The sequence below is a fragment of the Nerophis ophidion genome, linkage group LG10 (assembly GCF_033978795.1).
Source record: "Nerophis ophidion isolate RoL-2023_Sa linkage group LG10, RoL_Noph_v1.0, whole genome shotgun sequence".
In the NCBI taxonomy this organism is placed as follows: Eukaryota; Metazoa; Chordata; class Actinopteri; order Syngnathiformes; family Syngnathidae; genus Nerophis; species Nerophis ophidion.
The window spans coordinates 70,796,944-70,811,830 of record NC_084620.1 but is presented as its reverse complement, the minus strand read 5'-3'; the positions used below and the strand labels follow the sequence as shown (position 1 = coordinate 70,811,830).

At 41.4% G+C, this 14,887-nt stretch overlaps 1 protein-coding gene across 1 annotated transcript in view; it reads right to left on the bottom strand.

The window, feature by feature from the left end:
• Positions 1 to 14,887, bottom strand: part of LOC133561239 (forkhead box protein P2-like) — a 289,077-nt gene that overhangs the window by 228,327 nt on the left and 45,863 nt on the right. The window contains 1 exon segment of the mRNA XM_061914578.1: positions 13,847 to 13,906. The gene's annotated coding sequence lies outside the window, so the exon portion shown is untranslated.

The window sequence follows — 14,887 nt, the reverse complement described above, 5'->3', positions numbered from 1 at the left end:
TCAGAGAATCTGGAGAAATCACTCCACGTAAGCGGCATGGCCGGAAACCAACATTGAATGACCGTCACCTTCGATACATCAGACGGCTCTGTATCAAAAACCGACATCAATCTCTAAAAGGATATCACCACATGGGTCCAGGAATACTTCAGAAAACCACTGTCACTAAATACAGTTTGTCGCTACATCTGTCAGTGCAAGTTAACGCTTAACTATGCAAAGCGAAAGCCATTTATCAACAACACCCAGAAACTTTGCTGGTTTCTCTGGGCCCGAGATCATCTAAGATGGACTGATGCAAAGTGGAAAAGTGTTCTGTGGTCTGACGAGTCCACGTTTCAAATTATTTATGGAAATATTCAACATCGTATCATTCGGACGAAAGGGAAAGCGAACCATCCAGACTGTTATCGGCGCAAAGTGTAAAAGCCATCATGTGTGATGGTATGGGGGTGTATTAGTGAACAAGGCATGGGTAACTTACACATCTGTGATGGTATGGGGGTGTATTAGTGCCCAAGGCATGGGTAACTTACACATCTGTGAAGGCACCATTAATGCTGAAAGTTAAAGTACCAATGATTGTCACACACACACTAGATGTGGCGAAATTATTCTCTGCATTTGACCCATCACCCTTGATCACCACCTGGGAGATGAGGGGAGCAGTGGGCAGCAGAGGTGCCACGCCCGGGAATCCTTTATGGTGATTTAACCCCAAATTCCAAGCCTTGATGCTGAGTGCCAAGCAGGGAGGTAATGGGTCCTATTTTTATAGTCTTTGGTATGACTCGGCCGGGATTTGAACTCACAACCTACCGATCTCAGGGCGGACACTCTAACCACTAGGACACTGAGTAGGTTACATAAAAAGGTACAAACAGGTTTTGGAAGAACATATCCTGCCATCTACTGTAGGCGCCGTCTTTTTCATGGACGCCCCTGCTTATTTCAGCAAGACAATGCCAAGCCACATTCAGCATGTGTTACAAAAAAAAAAAAAAAGAGTGCAGGTACTTTCCTGGCCCGCCTGCAGTCCAGACCTGTCTCCCATGGAAAATGTGTGGCTCATTAAGAAGCGTAAAATACGACAACTGAAGCTCTACATAAAACAAGAATGGGAAAGAATTCCACTTTCAAAGCTTCAACAATTCCATCCATCTTCCGCTTATCCGAGGTCGGGTCGCGGGGGCAGCAGCCTAAGCAGGGAAGCCCAGACTTCCCTCTCCCCAGCCACTTCGTGTAGCTCTTCCCAGGGGATCCCCAGCCAGGAGACAGTCTTCCCAACGTGTCCTGGGTCTTCCCCGTAGCCTCCTACCGGTTGGACGTGCCCTAAACACCTCCCTAGGGAGGCGTTCGGGTGGCATCCTGACCAGATGCCCGAACCACCTCATCTGGCTCCTCTCCATGTGGAGGAGCAGCGGCTTTACTTTGAGTTCCTCCCGGATGGCAGAGCTTCTCACCCTAAGGGAGAGCTCCAAACTCATTTGGGCCGCTTGTACCCGTGATCTTATCCTTTCGGTCATGACCCAAAGCTCATGACCATAGGTGAGGATGGGAACCTAGATCGACCGGTAAATTGAGAGCTTTGCCTTCCGGCTCAGCTCCTTCTTCACCACAACGGATCGGTACAACGTCCGCATTACTGAAGACGCCGCACAGATCCGCCTGTCGATCTCACGATCCACTCTTCCCCCACTCGTGAACAAGACTCCTAGGTACTTGAACTCCTCCACTTGGGGCAGGGTCTCCTCCAACTTCAACAATTAGTTTCTTTAATTCCCAAACGTTTATTGAGTGTTAAAAGAAAAGGTGATGTAACACAGTGGTGAACATGCCCTTTCCCAACTACTTTGACACATGTTGCAGCCATGAAATTCTAATTATTTGCAAAAAAAATAAAGTTTATGAGTTTGAACATCAAATATGTTGTCTTTATAGCATATTCAACTGAATATGGCTTGAAAAGGATTTGCAAATCATTGTATTCTGTTTATATTTACATCCAACACAATTTCCCAACTCATATGGAAACGGGGTTTGTAGTTACTGATAAAAAAGGCAAATACTGATATCATGATACCAAATATCGGCCAGGCCGTTCATGGGTCGATCTCTAGTACAAAACAGCACTTTGGAGACCAGTGTGGACAAACAGCTCTTTAGTGTTTAAGCGCTGTGTTCCCAGAAGGGTTTACTAAAAGCATTTTTTTTTTAAACTGACAACACTTCAAATACACCTCGATATACGTCACCGCGGTGTGTTGGACCCACGTGGCGCCGACCGTCCGACGCAATCTGAAATGAATTAAATTCATCAGCAAGTGTACACTTAGTTTAGGTCACGGTGACGTCTCACTGGACTGTGAAGGGCTTCCATAAAGGCTGAAAGATGAGCAGCGTGACAGTCTGCTGATAACACGGCAGTCCAATCTGTCAAGACAATCAGCATTTAGAAGAATGTGCGACCCATTCATTGGACGCCCGCTCGTAATTCTTCCCACCTGAAATGAGGGAGTTCAAACCAATGTCAGGCCGCTCTGATGTCACGCCTGTCTCAGGTTGGGTTTCACAATAATCTCGGCCTTCCGCACCCGAGATTTCCCCCAAATTAAGTTGCGGGGGGAAAAAACAACAAGGGAGCGATTCGAAACCTCTTATGTCTTCCATGTCAAAGCTGAGAAGGACAAACTGTCAGACTTGCCACTGACTCTTTGTTTGGGTTTTAGTTTTTCCCTCTGTGTGTGTGTTTAGTATTTCTTGTTTTTAGTTCCTGTCAGCGCTTTTATTTTGTCGTTTTCCTGTTCTTTTTCCCCTGTGTGCTGTTTTCTTCTCAGCTGCGGCTGATTGGCACCTGGCCACACCTGGTGTCAATCAGCCCGCTTCTATTTGAGTCTGTTTTTGTCCTCCGGTCAGTTCCTGTTCTATCTTTGCAGCGTAGTGCTAAGCTATATTTTCGTTAGATGTTTGTAGCTTACTGTTTGTTACCTGCTTCCAATTTGTCTTTATATATCACATAACCACTTATGCTAGCTTCCATGCTAAGCCCTATTTGTTTTTGCTAGCTTCCATGCTAAGCTCCTTTTACTTTCTAGCTCCCATGCTAGCTTTCTAGTTATCTGTTTGTAGTATTTTTATTAAATCATGTTTTCTCACTCCGTGCCTGCCTCCATCTCTGCATCTTTGTTTGTGTTTTAGTTTTTCCCTCTATGTGTGTGTTTAGTTTTTCCTGTTTTTAGTTCCTGTCAGCGCTTTTATTTTGTCCTTTTCCTGTTCTTTTTCCCCTGTGTACTGTTTTCTTCTCAGCTGCGGCTGATTGGCACCTGGCCACACCTGGTGTCAATCAGCCCGCTTCTATTTGAGTCTGTTTTTGTCCTCCGGTCAGTTCCTGTCGTATCTTTGCAGCGTAGCGCTAAGCTATATTTTCGTTAGATGTTTGTAGCTTACTGTTTCTTGTTACCTGCTTCCAATTTGTCTTTATACATCACGTAACGACTTCTGTTCCCGGTTCTGTTTATGCTAGCTTCCATGCTAAGCCCTATTTGTTTTTGCTAGCTTCCATGCTAAGCTCCTTTTACTTTCTAGCTCCCATGCTAGCTTTCTAGTTATGTTTGTTTGTAGTATTTTTATTAAATCATGTTTTCTCACTTCGTGCCTGCCTCCATCTCTGCATCTTTGTTTGTTTGTGTTTTAGTTTTTCCCTCTGTGTGTGTGTGTTTAGTATTTCCTGTTTTTAGTTCCTGTCAGCGCTTTTATTTTGTCCTTTTCCTGTTCTTTTTCCCCTGTGTGCTGTTTTCTTCTCAGCTGCGGCTGATTGGCACCTGGCCATACCTGGTGTCAATCAGCCCGCTTCTATTTGAGTCTGTTTTTCTCCTCCGGTCAGTTCCTGTCGTATCTTTGCAGCGTAGCGCTAAGCTATATTTTCGTTAGATGTTTGTAGCTCACTGTTTCTTGTTACCTGCTTCCAATTTGCCTTTATACATCACGTAACGACTTCTGTTCCCGGTTCTGTTTGTGCTAGCTTCCATGCTAAGACCTATTTGTTTTTGCTAGCTTCCATGCTAAGCTCCTTTTACTTTCTAGCTCCCATGCTAGCTTTCTAGTTATCTGTTTGTTTGTAGTATTTTTATTAAATCATGTTTTCTCACTCCGTGCCTGCCTCCATCTCTGCATCTTTGTTTGTTTGTGTTTTAGTTTTTCCCTCTGTGTGTGTGTTTAGTATTTCCTGTTTTTAGTTCCTGTCAGCGCTTTTATTTTGTCGTTTTCCTGTTCTTTTCCCCCTGTGTGCTGTTTTCTTCTCAGCTGCGGCTGATTGGCACCTGGCCAAACCTGGTGTCAATCAGCCCGCTTCTATTTGAGTCTGTTTTTGTCCGCCGGTCAGTTGCTGGATTGTTGTCGTTGCTACCTGTCATATATTTGCAGCGTAGCGCTAAGCTATATTTTCGTTAGATGTTTGTAGCTTACTGTTTGTTACCTGCTTCCAATTTGTCTTTATATATCACGTAACGACTTCTGTTCCCGGTTCTGTTTATGCTAGCTTCCATGCTAAGCCCTATTTGTTTTTGCTAGCTTTCATGCTAAGCCCTATTTGTTTTTGCTAGCTTCCATGCTAAGCTCCTTTTACTTTCTAGCTCCCATGCTAGCTTTCTAGTTATCTGTTTGTTTGTACCTTTTGTTAGTTTTTTTTTGTAGTATTTTTATTAAATCATGTTTTCTCACTCCGTGCCTGCCTCCATCTCTGCATCTTTGTTTGTTTGTGTTTTAGTTTTTCCCTCTGTGTGTGTGTTTAGTATTTCCTGTTTTTAGTTCCTGTCAGCGCTTTTATTTTGTCGTTTTCCTGTTGTTTTTCCCGTGTGCTGTTTTCTTCTCAGCTGCGGCTGATTGGCACCTGGCCACACCTGGTGTCAATCAGCCGCTTCTATTTGAGTCTGTTTTTGTCCTCCAGTCAGTTCGCGTCGTATCTTTGCAGCGTAGCGCTAAGCTATATTTTCGTTAGATGTTTGTAGCTTACTGTTTGTTACCTGCTTCCAATTTGTCTTTATATATCACGTAACTACTTATGCTAGCTTCCATGCTAAGCCCTATTTGTTTTTACTAGCGTCCATGCTAAGCTCCTTTTACTTTCTAGCTCCCATGCTAGCTTTCAAGTTATCTGTTTGTTTGTAGTATTTTTATTAAATCATGTTTTCTCACTCCGTGCCTGCCTCCATCTCTGCATCTTTGTTTGTTTGTGTTTTAGTTTTTCCCTCTGTGTGTGTGTTTAGTATTTCCTGTTTTTAGTTCCTGTCAGCGCTTTTATTTTGTCGTTTTCCGGTTATTTTTCCCCGTGTGCTGTTTTCTTCTCAGCTGCAGCTGATTGGCACCTGGCCACACCTGGTGTCAATCAGCCCACTTCTATTTGAGTCTGTTTTTGTCCGCCGGTCAGTTGCTGGATTGTTGTCGTTGCTACCTGTCGTATATTTGCAGCGTAGCGCTAAGCTATATTTTCTTTAGATGTTTGTAGCTTACTGTTTCTTGTTACCTGCTTCCAATTTGTCTTTATATATCACGTAACGACTTCTGTTCCCGGTTCTGTTTATGCTAGCTTCCATGCTAAGCCCTATTTGTTTTTGCTAGCTTCCATGCTAAGCTCCTTTTACTTTCTACCTCCCATGCTAACTTTCTAGTTATCGGTTTGTTTGTAGTATTTTTATTACATCATGTTTTATGCCTGCCTCCATCTCTGCATCTTGGGATTCGTCACAAACTAACTTTGACACAAACAGCAGACTCTGGAGTTTTGACGGACGTGTTCATGCGGACTTCTGGAGGTGTGACAGGTCACATATGGAGGCTTCGCAACGTCATCATTACATCGTTTGAACCAATTTGCTCACTATCGGACCTCGTTAAAGGCCTACTGAAATGAGATGTTATTTAAACGGGGATAGCAGCTCCATTCTATGTGTCATACTTCATCATTTCGCAATATTGCCATATTTTTGCTGAAAGGATTTAGTAGAGAACATCCACCATAAAGTTTGCAACTTTTGGTCGCTAATAAAAAAGCCTTGCCTGTACCGGAAGTAGCAGACAATGTGCGCGTGACGTCATGGGTTGTGGAGCTCCTCACATCGTTTACAATCATGGCCACCAGCAGAGAGAGCGATTCGGACCGAGAAAGCGACGATTTCCCCATTAACTTGAGCGAGGATGAAAGATTTGTGGATGAGGAAAGTGAGAGTGAAGGACTAGGAAAAAAAAAAAAAAACACACACAAGGGAGCGATTCAGATTTTATTACACACATTTACTAGGATAATTCTGGAAAATCCCTTATCTGCTTATTGTGTTACTGGTGTTTTAGTGAGATTATATGGTTGTACCTGTACAACCTGAAGGTCGGCCCCGCACCTTTCTTCAGCACCAGTCGACGGGTGGTGATGATGCCCATATATAAGTAAACATTGATTGATTCATTGATTGATCTCTGCCCTTCGCAAGGGACCCTCTTCAAAACAGGATCTTCCGAAATGATCGCTGCATAATACACTGTTTTGTGTGTGTGGTCCAATCCAACAGTGTTCGCTTGACATCTCTGTTCCATAGTAAAGCTTGACTTTCATCTTTCGGGAATGGAAACAATGAAACACCGGATGTGTTTGTGTTGCTCAAGTACACCGCCTCCCACCTACAGCTTTCTTCTTTGATGTCTCCATTGTCCATTGAACAAATTGCAATAGATTCAGCAACACAGATGTCCAGAATACTGTGGAATTTCACGATGAAAACATACGAGCTACCAGCTGTGTTTGTGTTGCTAAAGTACACCGCCTCCCACCTACAGCTTTCTTCTTTGATGTCTCCATTGAACAAATTGCAATAGATTCAGCAACACAGATGTCCAGAATTCTGTGGAATTTCGCGATGAAAACATACGAGCTAATAGCTTGGAACGATGCTGGAACAAAATGTCAACAATCCGCACACGTCATCATACGAGACGTTTCAGTCTGATATTTTGGCGCAAAATTTAAAAATTGCAATTTAGTAAACTAAATGTGTTGCAATGTTAATATTTCATCATTGATATATAAACTACCAGACTGCGTGGTCGCTAGTAGTGGCTTTCAGTAGGCCTTTAAAAATCCCCACATTGAAAGTTGGGCCGCTCCTAAAACTTTCCGAGGTGTGAAGGCAAAAACCGTAGAGGGTGCGGAGACTGGAGAACCGCAGAAGATCTAAAGTGAAGAAAAGAAGGCGAGAGAGCGAACCTTTGATGAGTTTTTGTTAAGCGAGGGGGCTTAACTTTAAAATATTCTGGGTGGTGGTGAATGGGGGATTGACCAGTGGTCCTGATCTCAGCCTCACACTGGGGCACAGGGGTTAATGGTGGATAAAGATAAAAAAAAAAAAAAAAAGGGGGGGGGGGGTGCTTGCCTGATCTCCATCCACCCTTTACCCCGCCAATCCCAAATCAGCGAGACAATGGCGGCTGCCAATGGGGAATCATCCCAGTCCCTTTGATTTCTCCCTCAACGGGTCTGAGTGGCCGGGGTGAGGATCCGCGGCGGGGCGCCGACACTTGGCCGGTTCTGAGAGGCGAGCGTTCTGAGGATTGGAAATGAAATGACAAGAGCTCTCTGATCTATGACAAGAAATCAATTTCAGGCTGGAAATGTGAGCAGAAGGGCTCCTCCAGACTGAACCACAGCAGCCAGATTGAATAAATTGCTGTATCAGCAATAAACCAACAGGCAGGTTTTTTTTTTCCCCTCCAATGATTTAAAAAGAGTTCATCTTTGAAAATGTAACAGAGTACTTGACAAATTAGCAACACCGGGTTCAAATCTAATTTGACGTAGATTTGTTGAACTCGGCTATTAAGACACCCAACTTTCAGGGAGTGGACCTGGGCAGGACAATATTATGAAAGCTCTGTTTTCCGCACTATAAGGCGCACTTAATTATGAGAGGCACCTTAAAGTCCTACTGAAAGCCACTACTAGCGACCACGCAGTCTGATAGTTTATATATCAATGATGAAATATTAACATTGCAACACATGCCAATACGGCCGCTTTAGTTTACTAAATTGCAATTTTAAATTTCCCGCGAAGTATCCTGTTGAAAACGTCGCGGAATGATGACATCACAGATTGTAGCGAACATTTGGATCCAGCACTGATCACAGCTATAAGTGGTCTGCTTTAAATCGCATAATTCCACAGTATTATGGACATCTGTGTTGCTGAATCTTTTGCAATTTGTTCAATTAATAATGGAGACGTCAAAGAAGAAAGATGTAGGCGGGAAGCGGTGAATTGCGGCCGCCTTTAGCAACACAAACAGCCGGTGTTTCTTTGTTTACATTCGGCTTTTACCGTAGACATGAGCGGAGAGTTTGCGTCATTCCTCCTGCAGCTGTGCACTCTCTTGCCTCCGCCCACTGGGACGGCGTGGCGAAGTTGGTAGAGTGGCTGTGCCAGCAATCTGAGGGTCGCTGGTTCAACCCCCACCTTCTACCATCCTAGTCACGTCTGTTGTGTCCTTGGGCAAGACACTTCACCCTTGCTCCTGATGGGTCCTGGTGAGCGCCTTGCATGGCAGCTCCCACCCTCAGTGTGTGAATGTGCGAATGTGGAAATAGTGTCAAAGCGCTTTGGGCTCCTTAAAAGGGGTAGAAAAGCGCTATACAAGTACAACCCATTCACCCACCGGCCACCACCGACCGTCGGATGCTTATTCCGTGGAAATAAAAAATCTCAACCCGGCTGCCTTGCCTCGTTGAGAAACGTGGCTTCCTTCGGAGACACTGGCGGTCACCACACCCCTCCGACTTTCAGGTATGACTATATAATCTCACTAAAACACTAGTAACACAATAAGCATATAAAGTATTTTCCAGAATTATCCTAGTAAATGTGTCTAATAACATCTGAATCGCTCACACTGCCCTTGTCTTTTTTTCTTTTCCTTCACTCTCACTTTCCTCATCCACAAATCTTTCATCCTCGCTCAAATTAAAGGGGAAATTGTCGCTTTCCCGTTCCGAATCGGCCTCTCTGCTGGTGGCCATGATTGTAAACAATGTGAGAAGATCCACAACCTGTGATGTCACGCGCACATCGTCTGCTACTTCCTGTACAGGCAAGGCTTTTTTATTAGCGACCAAAAGTTGCAAACTTTATCGTGGATGTTCTCTACTAAATCCTTTCAGCAAAAATATGGCAATATGGCGAAATGATGAAGTATGACACATAGAATGGAGCTGCTATCCCCGTTTAAATAAGAACATCTCATTTCAGTAGGCCTTTAAAACTGTTCATATATAAGGCGCACCGCATTGTAAGGCGCATAGAATAAATGCTACAGTAGAGGCTGGGGTTGTGTTATGCATCCTTTAGATCAGTGGTCTCAAACTCGCAGCCAGCGGGCCAATTGCGGCCCGCGAGATGTTTTGCGGCTGACACCTTAATGTGAAAATTTAATGTTGGTGCGGCCCGCAAGTTTTATATAAATGGCGCTTTACAGCATCATACTTGTATACCCTCGGTTTTACCAAGAGACTACCAATTTTCAGTGCCCCTCCAAGGGTACTCATTCTACCAAACTTCTCCCAAACACCAATATTAAGGTGACATCATGAAGGCACTGCCTTCAACGTCCTCTACAACCTGTACACACAGCGAACCAGCACAGCCACATGTATTTGGCTTCTGTTGTAAACGTGGTAAGTAACAGCGAGACATAGTTGATCAACAGCCACACAGGTCACACTGAGGGTGGCCGTATAAAAAAAACTTTAACACTGTTTCAAATATGCGCCACACTGTGAACCCACACCAAACAAGAATGACAATCATTTTGGGAGAACATCAGCACCGTAACACAACCTAAACACAGAACAAATCCCAGGCAGCCCTAACTCTTACGGGCTACAATATAAACACCCGCCCCTATTGTAGCCTAGAAGAAGTAAATATTGTTTATTTAAACATTAGGGTTTTATCAGCTGATTAGAAACATAAGTACTATTCAAATCTACTGCATAAGCAGGAACTCATAAATAACAGACAAAAAACACATTTACATAAAATGATGTGCTAAAGTAAATTAAAAGTGATATTGAATAAGTTTCCTAGCTGTCAATAAAATTTAAGTGCAGATGAAAATACAGATTCACCACTTTAGTCATTATTTTTTCACTTAAGAACCTACTTTACAACCTTGTTAAATGATATTAAACCATGTGTAAGTCTCAAAGATTATATTTGAACATTAGGCTCTTATCAGGCTAATTAGAAACATCAGTACTATATGTACCGCATAAGCAGGGACTCAACTGACGAAAAATACATTTACATAAAATTATGTTGTGCTAAAGTAAATGAATTAAAGTGATATTGAATATGTTTCTTAATTTAACTGTCAAAATGTAGGTGTGGATGAAAATACAGTTTTATCACTTTAGTCATAATTTTTGCGCTTAACAGACTCTTTAGCTCCAGACTTCTGTTTGATATTGTCATTACTGCCACAAGTGGTGGAAAAAATGTATTACAACTGAGTGCCAGACGTGTCCAGACGGACCACAGCTGAGAAACATATTTCTGGCGGCCCGTACACTTAATTATAATACTTGCAGCATAACACTCAAAGAATTTGCGATGTTGCCGCCGCAGAAATTCATGCAAAATCAACCAATCTGTGTGAATTATGCATGGACTTGCAACTTTCCAGCACAATTTGGCCGATCAGCTTCATTTTTGGCAAACAATCATTTTTCGAGTCATACGCGCACATCAGTCATAAAATCAAAATTAATGTATGTATATATTTTTATATATAAATTTATATATATATTTTCAGTGTTTCCCACAGGTCAGGCATCTATTTGTGGTGGTGTGGTCGGGCAGGGGGTGGGGGGAGGGTGAGGGGGGGGGGGGGGGGTGGTGGCGGCGGCGATGACCAAGAAGAACGCGGAGTTGGAATATAATTACAACAATTTAAATACATATTTATCTATATATTTATATAATATTTACATGTTTTTATCATATGTAACTACAAGCTCCATTCACAGACAGAGTCCCATTGCTTTTATGAGAGAGTCAAAAGCCGAAAAAACAAATTAAAGAAACTAAAAATATATATATATATATATTTTTTTTTTTGTGGCGGCCGTAATTCATTTGTGGCGGGCCGCCACAAATGAATGTGTGGGAAACCCTGATATATATATACACACATATACATACATATATAAAAAAAATATAAAAAATTTGAAAGACACCTAGTTTACATGAATATACCTTTTATCAAAGGTAAGGCAAGTAAAAACAGTTTCTCATGGGCAATGGCAGCAAAAAGCAGCATTTAGCAACAAAATGACTGCTATAGATCACTCAACAGTTCACAAATGCTCTCAACACGCGGAGGTCAATGTGTTGCAACATAAATGCATGTTTAAGATGGACAAACACTTTAAGCATAAAACAGGACAAAGAACGTCTGCAACTTGTGGACTACAGAGCCGACAGGGGACAAAAAAGGATGGCTTTGCTGGTTTTTATTTCCGTAATTAAAAATCATTACTACAACTATTATCAAAAAATACAATAATTTGACAATGAGCTCTGAATGTGATTTTACAGCATCTAGTGTCTACTTTTAGGTATGTGCAGTGTAAAACAAGTAAAACTTTTTTTTGTTGGAATCTACTTTTTGAGGTTAACACCTAAACCAGATGTCATAAAATCACAAGTTGATTCAAAATAATTGATTTGCTAATTCAGGCACTTCAAGGCACGACTACCCCATAAAAAGACTGCGAAATCCTGGATGGAGCGGACTTTGGAACACACCAACAACTAGATCAACCTCCGGAGAACTGACTTCTGCTGTGGACGTTTTTTGTTCGGTCTGACAGGGCATCTTTTTTAACTTTGACTTATTGAACACACCAAAAGAACAATTTCCACTGCAGTGAATATTATCTTTAACTTAAAAAAAATAAAAAAATAAAATATATATATACACACACACATATACATACATACATACATACATACATAGCATACATACATACATATACACATATTTCTTTTGCATTTTGTACTGTTTGCTTATTATTTTTTTATTTTGAAAAAATTTATAATTGTGTGCGTAGACACACACACACACACACACACACACACACACACACACACACACACACACACACACACACACACGGCAAAAGTTTGGACACACCTCATTTCAATTAATTTTCTTTAATTTCATGTATATCTATTAATTAAAAACTGATTTCATATACAAATACAAGATCATTTTAAAATATATCAGTACATATATACTGTATATATATTACATACAAGCTATATTTTATATTGCTAGTATGGTACATTTTTAGTCTACTTTATACCTTTTGCATTCGCCTCTTTTTGTGCCCTGGTGTGCATTATCCCTTCCATCCTTTGTAACTGAGCTACTCTGTGCAATCATTTTCCGGTTGGCTCAACAAAGTTTGTCTAATGTCTAATTCACATTTTAGATTGTCACTGAAGGTATCAAAACTATGACACCTGTGAAGTGAACATTTCAGGTGAGTACCTCTTTAAGCTCATGGAGAGAATGCCAAGAGTGTGCAAAGCAGTAATCAGAGCAAGGGGGGGGGGGCTAATTTGAAGAAACGAGAATACAAAACATGTTTTCAGTTATTTCACTTTTTTTTGTTAAGTAGTAATATACATATATGTTTTAATCCGATTTGAAAACAGATGCTATGGTTACTATATGAGTGTGAAATCATACGCTTTTCTGCTTTTGTAACAATGTCATACTTGCCAACCTTGAGACCTCGGACTTCGGGAGGTGGGGGCGTGGTCATAGATTGGGCGAGGGGGCGTGGTTAAAAGGGGAGGAGTATATTTACAGCTATCCATCCATTTCCTACCTACCGCTTATTCCCTTTTGGTGTCGCTGGTGCGTATCTCTGCTACAATCGTGCAGAAGGCGGTGTACACCCTGGACATGTCGAGATCATTTATAATTGAATCACTTGTTTATTTTTCAACAAGTTTTTAGTTATTTTACATAATTTTTTCCAAATAGTTCAAGAAAGACCACTAGAAATGAGCAATATTTTGCACTGTTTATACAATTTAATAAATCAGAAACTGATGACAGTGCTGTATTTTACTTTATCTTTTTTTTTTCAACCAAAAATGCTTTACTCTGATTAGGGGGTACTTGAATTAAAAAAATGTTCAGAGGGGGTACATCTCTGTAAAAAAGGTTTAGAACCACTGCTCTAAAATATCATAGATGTTATAGTCACATATGCATGCACAGTAGACGGCAGTGTTGTCCTGTTTCAGAGTGTCACAATATTGCGGTTTACGGCAGACGAAAACATGACTGCTGTTGTTGTGTGTTGCCTCGCTGGAAGACGTTAATGAAACTGCCTAACAATAAACCAACATAAGAAACCAAGAACTCGCCCTCGATCATTCTTAAGTTATAACGTAATTGGGAAAGCACTGTTTATATTGTGGGAAAGCGGACGTGAAAACAGGCTGTCGACACGTTACGTGGGTCCGCATGAAGCTGGAGGGGGCGTGGCCTCCATCCCCGCCTGAATTTCGGGAGATTTTCGGGAGAAATTTAGTCCCGGGAGGTTTTTGGGAGTCCCCCGAAAGTCCGGGAGGGTTGGCAAGTATGCATAACGTTATTTTATTGTGGATGTGTGTATGAGTCGGACAAGGAAGAGGGTGCAGGATAATGCTTCCAGCTCAATCAAATGTTAAACACCTTTTTTGGCAACCATCACGCACGCAAAAAGAGTAAAAACATCTTGGACTTACCACTTTGGACTTGTGTCTTCTCAGCTTGTTTCTATCGTGGCGCTGAGAGCATATTTCAGCCTAAAAACACCACACACACACACACAAAAAAAGCCATGTTTGGATTAAACCATGCGCAGGAAGGCAGGGAGTGACGTCATTTGAGGCGCGGCTACAAATCTCAATCGACAAAATAAATAAAAAGACACCAAAGCGTGCTCACATTTGGTCGGCGTATCATAACTTGCGAGCGGCGGAGTAGATTGAAAAGCTTTGGGGTGTGAAACGGGCCAAAAGTGAGAGGTTGCCCACTGGAGGGGCAATTTTTATCAGATGAAGATTTGTAGTAATAATAATAACAGGCGACCCTTGACCTCCGCTAGCCACTAAGATCACTTTAACAGGGCTAAAACAAAAGTACATTTTAAATGTAACAGTAATGGTGTTTTAACTAAAGTTCCATTAGGTGTTTACCCACTCAAAGGGAAACTTGAGCAGGGTTTAGACCAGACCCGGGAAAATTAAGGCCCGTTAAGATTTTCAATCTGGCCTGCTGGACATTCCCAAATATTTTTTTTAGATCTTGAAGATGGAAACTGTAGCTGCCTTTATGGTTCGCAGTCATGTTTTTAAATTACTGGAAGTCTTGACCTATACAAAGTATTTCAATGCTTGGAATATATAAATATATATATACATACAAACATACATATATATCACACACACACACATATATATATACACACACACACACACACACACACACACACACAAATATATATATATATATATATATATATATATATATATATATATATATATATATACACATACATACATATATATATATACATACACACATATATATATATATACACACATACATACACCCATACATACATATATACACATACATACATATATACACATACACACATACATACACACACATACATTTATATATATGTTTGGTTACGCCATGTTGTCTTGCAGGTGATTCTTTGCATGTAGTGAAAAAAGAAAGTAAAAAACAAGTGCTGCCGAGAGGGAAGGAATTGTGGA